General features: G+C 35.8%; 3 long non-coding RNA genes across 3 annotated transcripts; all 3 read right to left on the reverse strand.

The window, feature by feature from the left end:
* Positions 1 to 3,806: 3,806 nt before the first annotated feature.
* Positions 3,807 to 6,300, reverse strand: LOC110923207. Its single transcript, XR_002583833.1, has 3 exons — positions 6,133 to 6,300; positions 5,142 to 5,227; positions 3,807 to 4,008 (listed from the first exon to the last, which is right to left on the reverse strand). It is a non-coding gene; the product is annotated as an uncharacterized LOC110923207 (long non-coding RNA).
* A 2,697-nt stretch (positions 6,301 to 8,997) lies between these two features.
* Positions 8,998 to 11,301, reverse strand: LOC110923007. Its single transcript, XR_002583631.2, has 3 exons — positions 11,169 to 11,301; positions 10,178 to 10,263; positions 8,998 to 9,220 (listed from the first exon to the last, which is right to left on the reverse strand). It is a non-coding gene; the product is annotated as an uncharacterized LOC110923007 (long non-coding RNA).
* Positions 11,302 to 14,010: 2,709 nt separating this feature from the next.
* LOC110923008 lies at positions 14,011 to 15,433 on the reverse strand. Its single transcript, XR_002583632.2, has 2 exons — positions 15,346 to 15,433; positions 14,011 to 14,212 (listed from the first exon to the last, which is right to left on the reverse strand). It is a non-coding gene; the product is annotated as an uncharacterized LOC110923008 (long non-coding RNA).
* Positions 15,434 to 15,917: the final 484 nt, after the last annotated feature.

Genomic DNA, 15,917 nt, shown 5'->3' on the forward strand with positions numbered 1-15,917 from the left:
ATTAGCCCGAATCTACACCGATGAGATCATTTATCGACATGGGACGCCTCGCGACATCATCTCTGACAGCGATGGTCGGTTTACCTCACGCCTTTGGGAAACGTTTCAATCTGCTCTCGGTACTACTCTCAATCTAAGTACCGCCTTCCATCCCAAACCGACGGTCAGACTGAAAGAACGATTCGTACCCTTGAAGACATGCTTCGCTCGTGTGTCATAGATTTCGGTGGTAATTGGGATGCGCACTTACCTCTAGTCGAATTCTCGTACAATAAAAGTTATCATTCTAACATTCAAATGGCACCATTTGAGGCATTATACGGAAGAAAATGTCGATCGCCTATTGTATGACACAAGATCGGAGACACGCAAATAGTCGGTCTCGAGCTGCTGCAAGAAACGACTGACAAGATCCTCCAAATTCGAGACAATCTGCTGAAAGCTCGGAGTCGTCACAAAAGTTACGCCGATAGACTCCGCAAGCCCCTTGAATTTGACGTTGGCGATCACGTACTCCTAAAGGTATCACCTCGGAAGGGTGTGATCAGATTCGGCAAGAAAGGAAAGCTCGTGCCTCGATATGTTGGACTCTTTAAGATTCTGGAAAGGATCGGCTAAGTGGCCTACAGACTCGAACTACCGGAGGAACTTAGCAACGTCCACACGACTTTCAATGTTTCAAACCTCAGAATGTGCCTTGCTGAGCAGAATTTACAAGTGCCACTTGAGGATCTACAAGTGGACGAAACATTACACTTCGTGGAGAAGCCTGTCGAGATCATGGACCAAGAAACCAAGAAGCTCAGGCGCTCACGCATTCCCATTGTGAATGTTCGTTGGGAAGGCAAACGCGACACAGAGTTCACCTGGGAACTCGAAAGTGACATGAAGGTGAAGTACCCACAGTTGTTTGTTACGCCTGCGCCTTAATTTCGGGACGAAATTCCCTAAAGTAGGGGAGGCTGTAACAACCCGTGTTTCAAAAGTTAAAGTACATGTCAAAGTCAAAGTCAAAGGAAGAAAAGATTTCTAATTGCGATCAGTCACTCCTTGCTTAACTACTGACTGTACTAACTTGACTTGTAATCGAATCCGTTAATTTAATTTCTTTAGTTGTATCATGTGGAGTATCTATAATAATCGAAGTTTAAAATAATTACTCGCTAATCTATTTATCAATTTAACGCATCGCAATCGCACTCGCTACTTGATTTATAGGTTCTGTATATTATTTTACGTGTGTGTGCCATTTATGTGTTACTTGTGCATGTTTACTTTATGTTTGTGGTGATTAATCGAAAACGCAATCGCAACTCTATCGCAACGCAATCTGATCGCAAACGCTAAACGCAAGTTATTTATGTTGATTGTATGTTAGATATAGTATTTGTGTGATTATTATTAATCTATAGCATCGCTTAGTCGAAACTCGCTTAAACGCATCGCAACGCTCAACACGTAAAACGAAACGCCGAAACCTAACTCGCCGGCCCACTTGATTGAATGACCATTTGTTCGAATGGTCATCCGAACGGATAACCATCCGATTGGATGGTCATCCGATCGATGTGCCATCCGATCCGACATTTGTGCTCCCCTTTCCTCTTTTGGCAACCTATAAATACCCCTGTCACATCACCAACAGTGATGTGATAGCTCTCTCGTTCGACCAGCATGCTCAAGCCCTCTCTTCTCTCTATTTCTCGCGATTCTTTTAAGTTTTCAACTCAAATCTTGTACATCTATCATCTACACACACTTCTTCATCATTTCCCCTTTGAATCTTAACTTTTAACTGTGAAATCAACGGGTTTGAGGTGTTCTAGGGTGATGTCATCATGGAGTTCTTATGAACTTCAAGGTTTGGCTTCATTCCACCAAGAACATATCAGATCTAAGTGATTTCCACATGTTTTAACATTATTTTCACCTAGATCTAAACATTTTCATGGTCAGAAGGATTGAAAGATGGTTTTATAACTTTCTTTCAACTCTATTACACTCAATGCACTCAAAACCGATAGAATCGGAACTCGTTCAGGCCTTCTACTCATTTCCTAGTGAAGTGTCGGTCTGAGATCTGATTCCTATCAAAGAGACAACCAATTTCGGGTTGAACATGATAAGCGTCACGAATAGTAAGCTGATCGGACTAGGGTGATTCCCACTTCGGTCGGAGGACTTGGACTTGACGAGGTTCCGTTGTTTAACATGTTGTCATACTGTCTCGATCAAACCGCAAAACTTTCAAAACGTAACAAATTTTTCAAGTTCCAAAACGATCAGGACATCGAACCGATTGCCGTCCGATCTGATTGCCATCCGATCGAACGACAATCCGATTGGATTGCACATGAACCTTAACACTTAAACATTTTCAAAATTTTTAAACGATTAGAATGTCGAACGGATTGTCGTCCAATCGGATTGTCGTCCGATCGGATTGCCATCCGATCGAACGACTATCCGATCGGTTGACATTTGGGTCTCTAACACTTAGACTTCAACATGTCCAAAACATGTCAATTTCTAACGGATTGCCATCAGATCGGAAGACCATCCGATCGAATGACCATCCTGTTGTGAACTTGTTCTCACTGGAAGTGTCTCACCGATCGGATCGCCGTCCGATCGAACGATCGTTCGATTGAACGACCTAAAAGGTAGAGATACTTCTCTGATTTTAAAATGTTACAACGAAAACTTCAAAGCCCTCATACACAAACTTATCCATCCCAAACGAATGTCAATCCGACCGGATGACCATCCGAACGGATTGACATTCGATCGAATAACCATCCGTTCGGATAGTCATCCGATCGGATGACCATTCATCACTCAGCCACTTTGCACCGTTTATCACGCCGTTCAATCGCTTATGTTATCGTTCTGTAATCAGGCTAACTTTCCAGCGCTCCCTTCAATCCAAGAGAGTGTTTATTTACTAAACACAATCTGTGATTATACTCGAACCCTTTTTGCTTGATGCACTTTTGGGTGTTACATACGTTACTTATTCAAATCACAATCGACACACGACGCCAACACTTTTATACGCTGACCGTTATTGCATGCTACGTGTTATTCGATGAATGCTTGTATGTTATGTTTACACAGTGATTGTTGCCTGACACCTTAGCAACGATAGTACTATAGTTTGGACTCAACACATGTGGTGGACAGGGGTTGTTAATGGTTTTCTTCACGTGTCATAGTGGTGATATGTGTTGCGCATTCTACAACTCGTAGTCACGTCTGTGCATATTTCATTGTTGATAACCTACTAGCTTTCACTTTTCTACATGTTTCATGTTGGTTATGCGTAAATGATTTTTCACTATCTATATGCTATTAAACTTGTATGCTCACCTTTACACTATATGTATTGACTTCTATTTTAACGTATGTGATAGGTGTTTAGGATGCTTTTGATTGCTAGCTGCTATGGAATCAAGCTAGGAGAGTCTAGAAAAAATCTAAATAAAATCTGAGTAGTCGGAATGGATATTTGTCTTTGAGAACAACGTCTGTAATAACTGTTTTATTTTATGTGTTTGTGGTATGGGACATGTACCTTAAATGTATTATAATTAATAGTTGTTATGGATTCTCCTAGACAATCTGTTCCGCTCAGTGTCGCGCCCCGATGATTCCGCCATCGGTTGGGGTGTGACAGATTGGTATCAGAGCCATAACTATAGGGAATTAGGCAAGACTCCCATGTGGTTACAAACGTAAACATATGCCCATGGTGCATTCTTGTAAGACCCGTCTCTATTAATCAATATTATAATATTAAACACGCATTTTATACGAAAATGTAAGCTTACAAAAACTTTTCCAAGTTAAAGTTCTTACATAATTTAAAACATTCCAAAATATAATTTCAAGTGTTTACAATATCCACTTTTTAATCTAGAACAAAATAAGATTGTTGTGGAAGCTTCGAGACACGTGTTCGGTTTTCCTTTCTTGCTTGATCCTCATCCGGAGTTCCATAAGACATTCCTAAAATCAAAACCAACATAAAAGTTAGTTTTGACAGTTTAACAACAACTTATAAACATATTTCCATCCAATTCAATCATCCATTATTCAAAATTCTTGTTTCTTTCGAATTCAAATTTCTGGTTCTTAAACCAAATTATTTGACCCGTTATGGGTATTTATGTCAAACTATAATTTTATCAACTCTTATTTCCTCCAACCATAATCCATATTATGGTTGGTACATGTACCATTCATGAGAGTATCTTTCCTTGTGCGTACCTGGCACGGGTCGACATTGACTCGTTTTTAATACATTGCATTACTTTTCGCCAACTTTGGCAAAACATGCTCATACTTTCCGCTCGCCTGTATTTGTAACACTTAACAATACATAATATTACCAATCATCATTTATATTATTATACAACTTCTGACCAAGTATTCAGTCAAAACTAAGTGTTTAAGGCCTCGAAACAATTTCTGCAAGTACGGACTTGCTTGCTGTCAACAACTATTTTGTTGACAAAACGTCCGAGAAAACCATGTTAAACAACTTCCGAAAAATTTATAAAAATTACCAATCATCATTTATATTTCTATACCACTTCTGACCAAATATTGAGTCAAAACTAAGTGTTTAAGGCTTCGAAACAATTTCTGCAAATACGGACCTGCTTGTTGTCAACAACTATTTTGTTGACAAAACGTCCGCGAAACCTACGTTAAACAACTTCCGAAAAACTTATAAAAATTACCAATCATCATTTATATTGTTATACCACTTCCGACCAAATATTGAGTCAAAACTAAGTGTTTAAGGCCTCGAAACAATTTCTGCAAATACGGACATGCTTGTTGTCAACAACTATTTTGTTGACAAAACATCCGCGAAAACCGCGTTAAACAACTTCCGAAAAGCATATAAAAATTACCAATCATCATTTATATTGTTATACCACTTCTGACCAAATATTGAGTCAAAACTAAGTGTTTAAGGCTTCGAAACAATTTCTGCAAATAACGGACCTGTTTGCTATCAATAACTATTTTATTGACAAAATGCCCGCGAAAACCATGTCCATTTTATCATTCACAATGCTATCCATTATACAAGTAAGTATTCTATTCTAGAAGGTGTAAGTTTTACTTACCTTGAATCCAGTTATTCTTTCTCCGCGTAATTAATCCGTTTGACCCGCTTCTTTCCCAAGCCTCCATCTTGCTCGTCAAGTGTAAACTATCATATAATATTCACAAGGTGGATAGGTTAGTCATTCTAGATCATAACCTATATGCCTTATGAACCTTTATACTACTTTTCTTACCGAACTCTATTATAGGTCGGTTTGACCTTTTAAACGTCAAACTACCTCATAACACATGAGTTTTGAACAACTAAATTTATTAATAACTCATTTTGGCATTCCGCCATTTACCCGGTAGGCGCTAATCCTAGGCCACCGTTTTAAATTTCGTTTTCTACTAATTTCATCACAATTCTACAATCATTCAGGCAATTTAACGAACACCTTGCAGGCATGATTTGCATATTTCTTTTATCTAGTTCATTATCAACTTTCAACCAAGTTTCAAGTATCAAATTTCATGTCCTTATGCCTAGCATCCATAATCAACATCAAGACTTGCATCACTCATCGGTTTTTCACTATTTCAACATTGACAATTCATGTGGTCATTTCCTAGTTACAATACCCATTTAACATATGTATGGTTAATTATCGAATTTCTATTTTCCAACACTAGTTTATCAAATTATTAACCAGACTTGTTTCTAAACATGGATTTCATCACAACATACTTAACCCATTTCAAGTGATTTATGATCATGTATCCAAATTCATGATTTAATCAAACACCTTCTTAACATTATCATGCATGATGATTCTAAACATAGTCTTATCACCAATTTCATCATAACATTAAAACTCACTTAGCACATATAAGGGAAATCATCAATTTCCTAGTTTTCTATACCAAATCATCAAACTTTTAACTAGGGTTTGTTACTAGACATGGTTTCAACATAACCACACTCATACATTCAACATTCAAACATCAACTTCAATTCATGAGTGTTAATCAAAATTTCAAGATATCACCAAATAACAAAAGTTGACTTACCTTGTGATCTCCTAGCTTGAGTGATCACGAATTTATTAAAAGCCCCAATTTTCTTAGCTTGATTTCTCTTGAATTTGGAGAATTTTGTGAGTTTAGGGCTTGAAGGGAACTCCTTGTTGTCTCTGTGTTTTTGGTCGACCAAAACACACATAAAGTGTGTGTTTTTGGGCCAATTTTCCTTTTTAATAATTTCACTTTCAAACTTGACCATTTTGGTCCCTCTAATTCCATATTTATAAAAGGAGGTTAACTTAGTCAAGTTTTCTTTATTATTCTAAAAACTCATAACTAACTAGGTTATTATTCCTAGGTTATTATTCCTAGTTACATAGAGGGTTCGGGGAAGTCATGACCCGTTTCATTTTAAGTCCCGTTAACTAGGGCATCTTAAAATTATGTTTTCTCAAATCATTTATTTTCCTTTTTAATTAATATTAGGATTATTTGTTTAAATCCTAATATTCACCGGGTTAAATTTTTTACCACTAACGGTATTTTACCCGTCGTCACTATTAACGTGGTTTGATTACTAAACCCGTTTTTGGGGTGTTACAAGTCTACCCCCCTTAAAGAGGTTTCGTCCCCGAAACCTTATTTACGTAGTTCCTTTAGTTTTGGACTAAAACGAACTTAGTTTCGTTTCCATTCGAGCATTGCTCGTTTTTATCACTTTTAATATCGAATCATCTTTTAGCCACTCGGTTATCTGATGTAGTCAATACATTATCTTATGCTAATCTTATTGAGACAAGCGCTTTATTCAGTTATAATTATTGTTTTGACCTTAAATGGTCTTCGCGGTTGGACTTACTAGCGGCCGGTTACCTTATATTTCGCCATTTGGGTATGCTACATTGCCATCATCGGCCTTTTGCGTATCTATGATTTCATATCTTATAACTCACGTTAAAACGTGGTTATACTCTATTTTGCTTTTGTGACCGTGATCTCCTCACGTCATGTTTTAAGTTTATGTCGACCCTTCATTATCGAAAATCTTTCTTTCAAGTGTATCGTTTTTACACCTATCGGTGTTTAAAACCTTTAATATTAACCATGTCCAAACTTGTCTCATAATATTCATATCTTGTTAAAATGTCGTTTCTCACTAAAACTGATTTTTTTTAGCTTAACGTTTTATCTTTAACTTACGTCAATTACTCATATCATGGAAATTGACAATCAGTAATTTGTTCTTTTCCGTTCTCGTTTTACACGGGGAATAATAACCAATTCACTCGCTTTATACTATTGACCCATTACCCGGGTTCTTTAGTCTTAATGTTTTTAATGTCTATAACCCTTTATATCGGTTTATTAATATTTCGCACTTTTATTTATTCGGTTCGCGCTTACTTACATTGGCAAGCGTCATCCTCTATTAAATTCGTTTGATTTGTTCGTGTGAAATTTCATCACTTATGAATGTCAAACTTCATTCTTTGTTAGACCCGTTCAACTTTAAAATAGTTGAACGTAATTTATCAAAATTTCTATTTACAGCATCTTATCGTCTTTTAGTCATAACTCGAAACCCGAGTCTTTTGACTTTCAATTCGCGTTCCCGTCTCTTGGTTTTACGCATTCACTCAAAATCCTACCCATCAATCGGGTGTTTAGCGAAGTCGGTATCATTCCAACCCTTCCGGTATGCATTAAGACTTCGCTTCGATTGATTTGGTCGTCTTAGCGAAATCCATCGCTTTTATTCAACCATGTTTTTTTATTCCTTATGTGACCATCCTTGACGGTCTTATAGATTTTGAGTGACGATTATCATCGTCATCCTTGCTTTACTACGACTAAAGTTAACAACCTTGATTATCTTTTTCGTATGGGCAATACCTTCGTTTTTATGATCCGACGGATCATCTATACTTTGGTTTTACTTGCCCATTTTGTCAACCATTGCTCTTTCGTCCAGAATGACTTATTTTCATGAATTTTCGTCAGGTTATTCATTTATATCATCATTTACATTGGTCTTTGTCCCTTCTCTCGGGCTCATTATTCTAATGTAATACGCTTCCGTCACCCGGCTGTGTGTTTACATTATTATCAAGTATTTTGATCATTCGTTTCATTTGGGTACCTTTTAATCTGTCTCATTCACCCCGTCCTTACTACATCGGATGTAAATATGTCCATCATAAAAAGTTCATGGTATCACGTGTTCATTACTTACTTGGCCAGAGTAAGCGATCAACACCTGGTATACATGACCTTTTTATAATTTTCACATTACACCTGTAAGTAATGCCTCTATTTGTTTCTCTTGGAAACAATATCCCGGATAGGTTTTCTATTCGGGTTTTTCCAAGTTTTCAATCTACATAGGCAACTTTCAATCTCTACTTAATTGTTGCATATTACTACTCACGTAATAATTTAAAACGTGCACCTGTTAATGCTTTCTCTGACAAGGTCTCCTTGCCATTAACTAATTCGCAATCGTTACGCGATTTGGGTCCTTGGTGAGCATACTCTACTTGTCATACTTTGGACCATTCCTCCATCAAATCCACAATTTGTTAAACTCTCGCTTTCTTCAGATGCGAGTGTCCTTCAATTAAAATAATTACAAGAGTTAGTAATATCAACTTCAATAGTCGCCCGTATTATAATACAAGGCTTTTCTACTATACGCGTCAACGCGCGTAATTTTGTCAACTATATTTATCATTTAATTGAGGTAACGTGTATCACACGATAACCTATGTATTGTTCACAACATTTTAACTCATACCAAACCATTAATATACATGTACTTACCGGATTTGCGATCAAGCCTCGAACCGAACACACTTTACTCTTTAACCATGAGCTCTGATTACCAACTTGTAAGACCCGTCTCTATTAATCAAGATTATAATATTAAACACGCATTTTATACGAAAAATGCAAGCTTACAAAAACTTTTCCAAGTTAAAGTTCTTCAATAATTTAAAATATTCCAAAATATAATTTCAAGTGTTTACAATATCCACTTTTTAAACTAGAACAAAATAAGATTGTTGCGGAAGCTTCGAGACATGTGTTCGGTTCTCCTTTCTTGCTTGATCCTCATCCGGAGTTCCATAAGACATTCCTAAAATCAAAACCAACATAAAAGTTAGTTTTGATAGTTTCACAACAAGTTATAAACATATTTCCATCCAATTCAATCATCCATTATTCAAAATTCTTGTTTCCTTCGAATTCAAATTTCCGGTTCTTAAACTGAATTATTTGACCCGTTATGGGTATTTATGTCAAACTATAATTTTATCAACTCTTATTTCCTCCAACCATAATCCATATTATGGTTGGTACATGTACCATTCACGAGAGTATCATTCCTTGTGCGTACCTGGCACGGGTCGACATTGACTCGTTTTTAATACATTGCATTACTTTTCGCTAACTTTGGCAAAACATGCTCATACTTTCCGCTTGCCTGTATTTGTAACACTTAACAATACATAATATTACCAATCATCATTTATATTATTATACAACTTCTGACCAAGTATTGAGTCAAAACTAAGTGTTTAAGGCCTCGAAACAATTTCTGCAAGTACAGACTTGCTTGCTGTCAACAACTATTTTGTTGACATAACGTCCGGGAAAACCATGTTAAACAACTTCCGAAAAATTTATAAAAATTACCAATTATCATTTATATTGCTATACCACTTCTGACCAAATATTGAGTCAAAACTAAGTGTTTAAGGCTTCGAAACAATTTCTGCAAATAAGGACCTGCTTGTTGTCAACAACTATTTTGTTGACAAAATGTCCGTGAAAACCGTGTTAAACAACTTCCGAAAAGCTTATAAAAATTACCAATCATCATTTATATTTTTTATACCACTTCTGACCAACTATTGAGTCAAAACTAAGTGTTTAAGGCTTCGAAACAATTTCTGCAAATAACGGACCTGTTTGCTATCAATAACTATTTTATTGTCAAAATGCCCGCGAAAACCATGTCCATTTTATCATTCACAATGCTATCCATTATACAAGTAAGTATTATATTCTAGAAGGTGTAAGTTTTACTTACCTTGCATCCGGTTATTCTTTCTCCGCGTATTTAATCCGTTTGACCCGCGTCTTTCCCAAGCCTCCATCTTGCTCGTCAAGCGTCAACTAACATATAATATTCACAAAGTGGATAGGTTAGTCATTTTAGATCATAACCTACATGCCTTTTGAACCTTTATACTACTTTTCTTACCGAACTCTATTACAGGTCGGTTTTACCTTTTAAACGTCAAACTACCTCATACCACATGAGTTTTGAACAACTAAATTTATTAATAACTCATTTTGGCATTCCACCATTTACCCGGTAGGCGCTAATCCTAGGCCACCGTTTTAAATTTCGTTTCCTACTAATTTCATCACAATTCTACATTCATTCGGGCATTTTAACGAACACCTTGCGGGCATGATTTGCATATTTCTTTTATCTGGTTCATTATCAACTTTCAACCAAGTTTCAAGTATCAAATTTCATGTCCTTATGCCTAGCATTCATAATCAACATCAAGACTTGCATCACTCATCGGTTTTACACTATTTCAACATTGACAATTCATGTGTTCATCACCTAGTTACAATACCCATTTAACATATGTATGGGTAATTGTCGAACTTCTATTTTCCAACACTAGTTTATAAAATTATTAACTAGACTTGTTTCTAAACATGGATTTCGTCACAACATACTTAACCCATTTCAAGTCATTCATGATCATGTATCCAAATTCATGATTTAATCAAACACCTTCTTAACATTATCATGCATGATGATTCTAAACATAGTCTTATCATCATTTTCATCATAACATTAAAACTCACTTAGCGCATATAAGGGTAATCATCAATTTCCTAGTTTTCTATACCAAATCATCAAACTTTTAACTAGGGTTTGTTACTAGACATGGTTTCAACATAACCACACTCATACATTCAACATTCAAACATCAACTTCAATTCATGAGTGTTAATCAGAATTTTAAGATATCACCAAATAACAAAATTCGACTTACCTTGTGATCTCCTAGCTTGAGTGATCACGAATTTATTAAAAGCCCCAATTTTCTTAGCTTGATTTCTCTTGAATTTGGAGAATTTTGTGAGTTTAGGGCTTGAAGGGAACTCTTTCTTGTCTCTGTGTTTTTGGGCCAATTTTCCTTTTTAATAATTTCACTTTCAAACTTGACCATTTTGGTCCCTCTAATTCCATATTTATAAAAGGAGGTTAACTTAGTCAAGTTTTCTTTATTATTCTAAAAACTCATAACTAATTAGGTTATTATTCCTAGTTACCTAGAGGGTTCGGGGAAGTCATGACCCGTTTCATTTTAAGTCCCGTTAACTCGGGCATCTTATAATTTTATTTTCTCAAAGCATTTATTTTCCTTTTTAATTAATATTAGGATTATTTGTTTAAATCCTAATATTCACCGGGTTAATTTTTTTTACCACTAACGGTATGTTACCTGTCGTCACTATTAACGTGGTTTGATTACCAAACCCGTTTTTGGGGTGTTACAAGTCTACCCCCCTTAAAGAGGTTTCATCCCCGAAACCTTATTTACGTAGTTCCTTTAGTTTTGGACTAAAACGAACTTAGTTTCGTTTCCATTCAAGCATTGCTCGTTTTTATCACTTTTAATATCGAATCATCTTTTAGCCACTCGGTTATCTGATGTAGTCAATACATTATCTTATGCTAATCTTATTGAGACAAGCGCTTTATTCAATTATAATTACTGTTTTGATCTTAAATGGTCTTCGCGGTTGGACTTACTAGCCGCCGGTTACCTTATATTTCGCCATTTGGGTATGCTACATTTCCATCATCGGCCTTTTGCGTGTCTATGATTTCATATCTTATAACTCACGTTAAAACGTGGTTATATTCTATTTTGCTTTTGTGATCGTGATCTCCTCACGTCATGTTTTAAGTTTATGTCGACCCTTCATTATCGAAAATCTTTCTTTCAAGTGTATCGTTTTTACACCTATCGGTGTTTACATCCTTTAATATTAACCATTTCCAAACTTGTCTCTTAATATTCATAACTTATTAAAACGTCGTTTCTCACTAAAACTGATTTTTTTAGCTTAACGTTTTGTCTTTAACTTACGCCAATTACTCATATCAAGGAAATTGACAATCAGTAATTTATTCTTTTCCGTTCTTGTTTTACACGAGGAATAATAACCAATTCCCTCGCTTTATACTATTGACCCATTACCCGGGTTCTTTAATCTTAATGTTCTTAATGTCTATAACCCTTTATATCGGTTTATTAATATTTTGCACTTTTATTTATTCGGTTCGCGCTTAGTTATATTAGCAAGCGTCATCCTCTATTAAATTTGTTTGATTTTTCGTGTGAAATTTCATCACTTATGAATGTCAAACTTCATTCTTTGTTAGACCCGTTCAACTTTAAAATAGTTGAACGTAATTTATCAAAATTTCTATTTACAGTATCTTATCATCTTTTAGTCATAACTCGAAACCCGAGTCTTTTGACTTTCAATTCGCGTTCCCGTCTCTTGGTTTTACGCATTCACTCAAAATCCTACCCATCAATCGGGTGTTTTACCGAAGTCGTTCTCAATCCAACCCTTCCGGTATGCATTAAGACTTCGCTTCGATTAATTTGGTCGTCTTAGCGAAATCCATCGCTTTTATTCAACCATGTCTTTTTTATTCCTTATGTGACCATCCTTGACGGTCTTATAGATTTTGAGTGACGATTTTCATCGTCATCCTTGCTTTACTACGACTAAAGTTAACAACCTTGATTATCTTTTTCGTATGGGCAATACCTTCATTTTTATGATCCGGCGGATCATCTGTACTTTGGTTTTACTTGCCCATTTTGTCAACCATGGCTCTTTCGTCCAGAATGACTTATTTTCATGAATTTTCGTCAGGTTATTCATTTATATCATCATTTACATTGGTCTTTGTCCCTTCTCTCGGGCTCATTATTCTAATGTAATGCGCTTCCGTCACCCGGCTGTGCGTTTACATTATTATCAAGTATTTTGATCATTTGTTTCATTTGGGTACCTTTTAATCTATCCCATTCACCCCGTCCTTACTACATCGGATGTAAATATGTCCATCATAAGAAGTTCATGGTACCATGTGTTCACTACTTACTTGGCCAGAGTAAGCGATCAACACCTAGTATACATGACCTTTTTATAATTTTCACATTACACCCCATGTAAGTAATGCCTCTATTTGTTTCTCCTGGAAACAATATCCCGGATAGGTTTTCTATTCGGGTTTTTTCAAGTTTTCAAACTACATATGCAACTTTCAATCTCTACGTAATTGTTGCATATTACTATTCACGTAATAATTTAAAACGTGCACCTGTTAATGCTTGCTCTAACAAGGTCTCCTTGCCATTAACTTATTCGCAATCGTTACGCGATTTAGGTCCTTGGTGAGCATACTCTACTTGTCATACTTTGGCCCGTTCCTCTGTCAAATCCACAATTTGTTAAACTCTCGCTATCTTCAGATGCGTGTGTCCTTCAATTAAAACAATTACAAGAGTTAGTAATATCAACTTCAATCGTCGCCCGTATTATAATACAAGGCTTTTCTACTATACGCGTCAACGCGCGCAATTTTGTCAACTATATTTATCATTTAATTGAGGTAACGTGTATCACACGATAACCCTGTGTGTTGTTCACAACTTTTTAACTCATACCAAACCATTAATATACATGTACTTACCGGATTTGCGATCACGCCTCGAACCAAAAACACTTTACTCTTTAACCATGAGCTCTGATTACCAACTTGTAAGACCCGTCTCTATTAATCAATATTATAATATTAAACACTCATTTTATACGACAATGCAAGCTTACAAAAACTTTTCCAAGATAAAGTTTTTACATAATTTAAAACATTCCAAAATATAATTTCAAGTGTTTACAATATCCACTTTTTAAACTAGAACAAAATAAGATTGTTGCGGAAGCTTCGAGACATGTGTTCGGTTCTCCTTTCTAGCTTGATCCTCATCTGGAGTTCCATAAGACATTCCTAAAATCAAAACCAACATAAAAGTTAGTTTTGACAGTTTCACAACAAGTTATAAACATATTTCCATCCAATTCAATCATCCATTATTCAAAATTCGTGTTTCCTTCGAATTCAAATTTCCGGTTCTTAAACCGAATTATTTGACCCGTTATGGGTATTTATGTCAAACTATAATTTTATCAAATCTTATTTCCTCCAACCATAATCCATATTATGGTTGGTACATGTACCATTCATGAGAGTATCTTTCCTTGTGCGTACCTGGCACGGGTCGACATTGACTCGTTTTTAATACATTGCATTACTTTTCGCCAACTTTGGCAAAACATGCTCATACTTTCCGCTCGCCTGTATTTGTAACACTTAACAATACATTATATTACCAATCATCATTTATATTATTATACAACTTCTGACCAAGTATTCAGTCAAAACTAAGTGTTTAAGGCCTCGAAACAATTTCTGCAAGTACAGACTTGCTTGCTGTCAACAACTATTTTGTTGACAAAACGTCCGAGGAAACCATGTTAAACAACTTCCGAAAAATTTATAAAAATTACCAATCATCATTTATATTTCTATACCACTTCTGACCAAATATTGAGTCAAAACTAAGTGTTTAAGGCTTCGAAACAATTTCTGCAAATACGGACCTGCTTGCTGTCAACAACTATTTTGTTGACAAAACGTCCGCGAAACCCACGTTAAACAACTTCCGAAAAGCTTATAAAAATTACCAATCATCATTTATATTGTTATACCACTTCCGACCAAATATTGAGTCAAAACTAAGTGTTTAAGGCCTCGAAACAATTTCTGCAAATACGGACCGGCTTGCTGTCAACAACTATTTTGTTGACAAAACGTCCGCGAAAACCGCGTTAAACAACTTCCAAAAAACTTATAAAAATTACCAATCATCATTTATATTGTTATACCACTTCTGACCAAATATTGAGTCAAAACTAAGTGTTTAAGGCTTCGAAACAATTTCTGCAAATAACGGACCTGTTTGCTATCAATAACTATTTTATTGACAAAATGCCCGCGAAAACCATGTCCATTTTATCATTCACAATGCTATCCGTTATACAAGTAAGTATTCTATTCTAGAAGGTGTAAGTTTTACTTACCTTGCATCCGGTTATTCTTTCTCCGCGTATTTAATCCGTTTGACCCGCTTCTTTCCCAAGCCTCCATCTTGCTCGTCAAGCGTCAACTATCATATAATATTCACAAGGTGGATATAGTCATTCTAGATCATAACCTATATGCCTTATGAACATTTATACTACTTTTCTTACCGAACTCTATTATAGGTCGGTTTGACCTTTTAAACGTCAAACTACATCATAACACATGAGTTTTGAACAACTAAATTTATTAATAACACATGAGTTTTGGCATTTCGCCATTTACCCGGTAGGCGCTAATCCTAGGCCACCGTTTTAAATTTCGTTTCCTACTAATTTCATCACAATTCTACAATCATTCGGCCATTTTAATGAACACCTTGCGGGCATGATTTGCATATTTCTTTTATCAAGTATCAAATTTCATGTCCTTATGCCTAGCATTCATAATCAACATCAAGACTTGCATCACTCATTGGTTTTACACTATTTCAACATTCACAATTCATGTGTTCATCACCTGGTTACAATACCCATTTAACATATGTATGGGTAATTATCGAATTTCTATT

The sequence above is a fragment of the Helianthus annuus genome, chromosome 17 (assembly GCF_002127325.2).
Source record: "Helianthus annuus cultivar XRQ/B chromosome 17, HanXRQr2.0-SUNRISE, whole genome shotgun sequence".
Taxonomy (NCBI): Eukaryota; Viridiplantae; Streptophyta; class Magnoliopsida; order Asterales; family Asteraceae; genus Helianthus; species Helianthus annuus.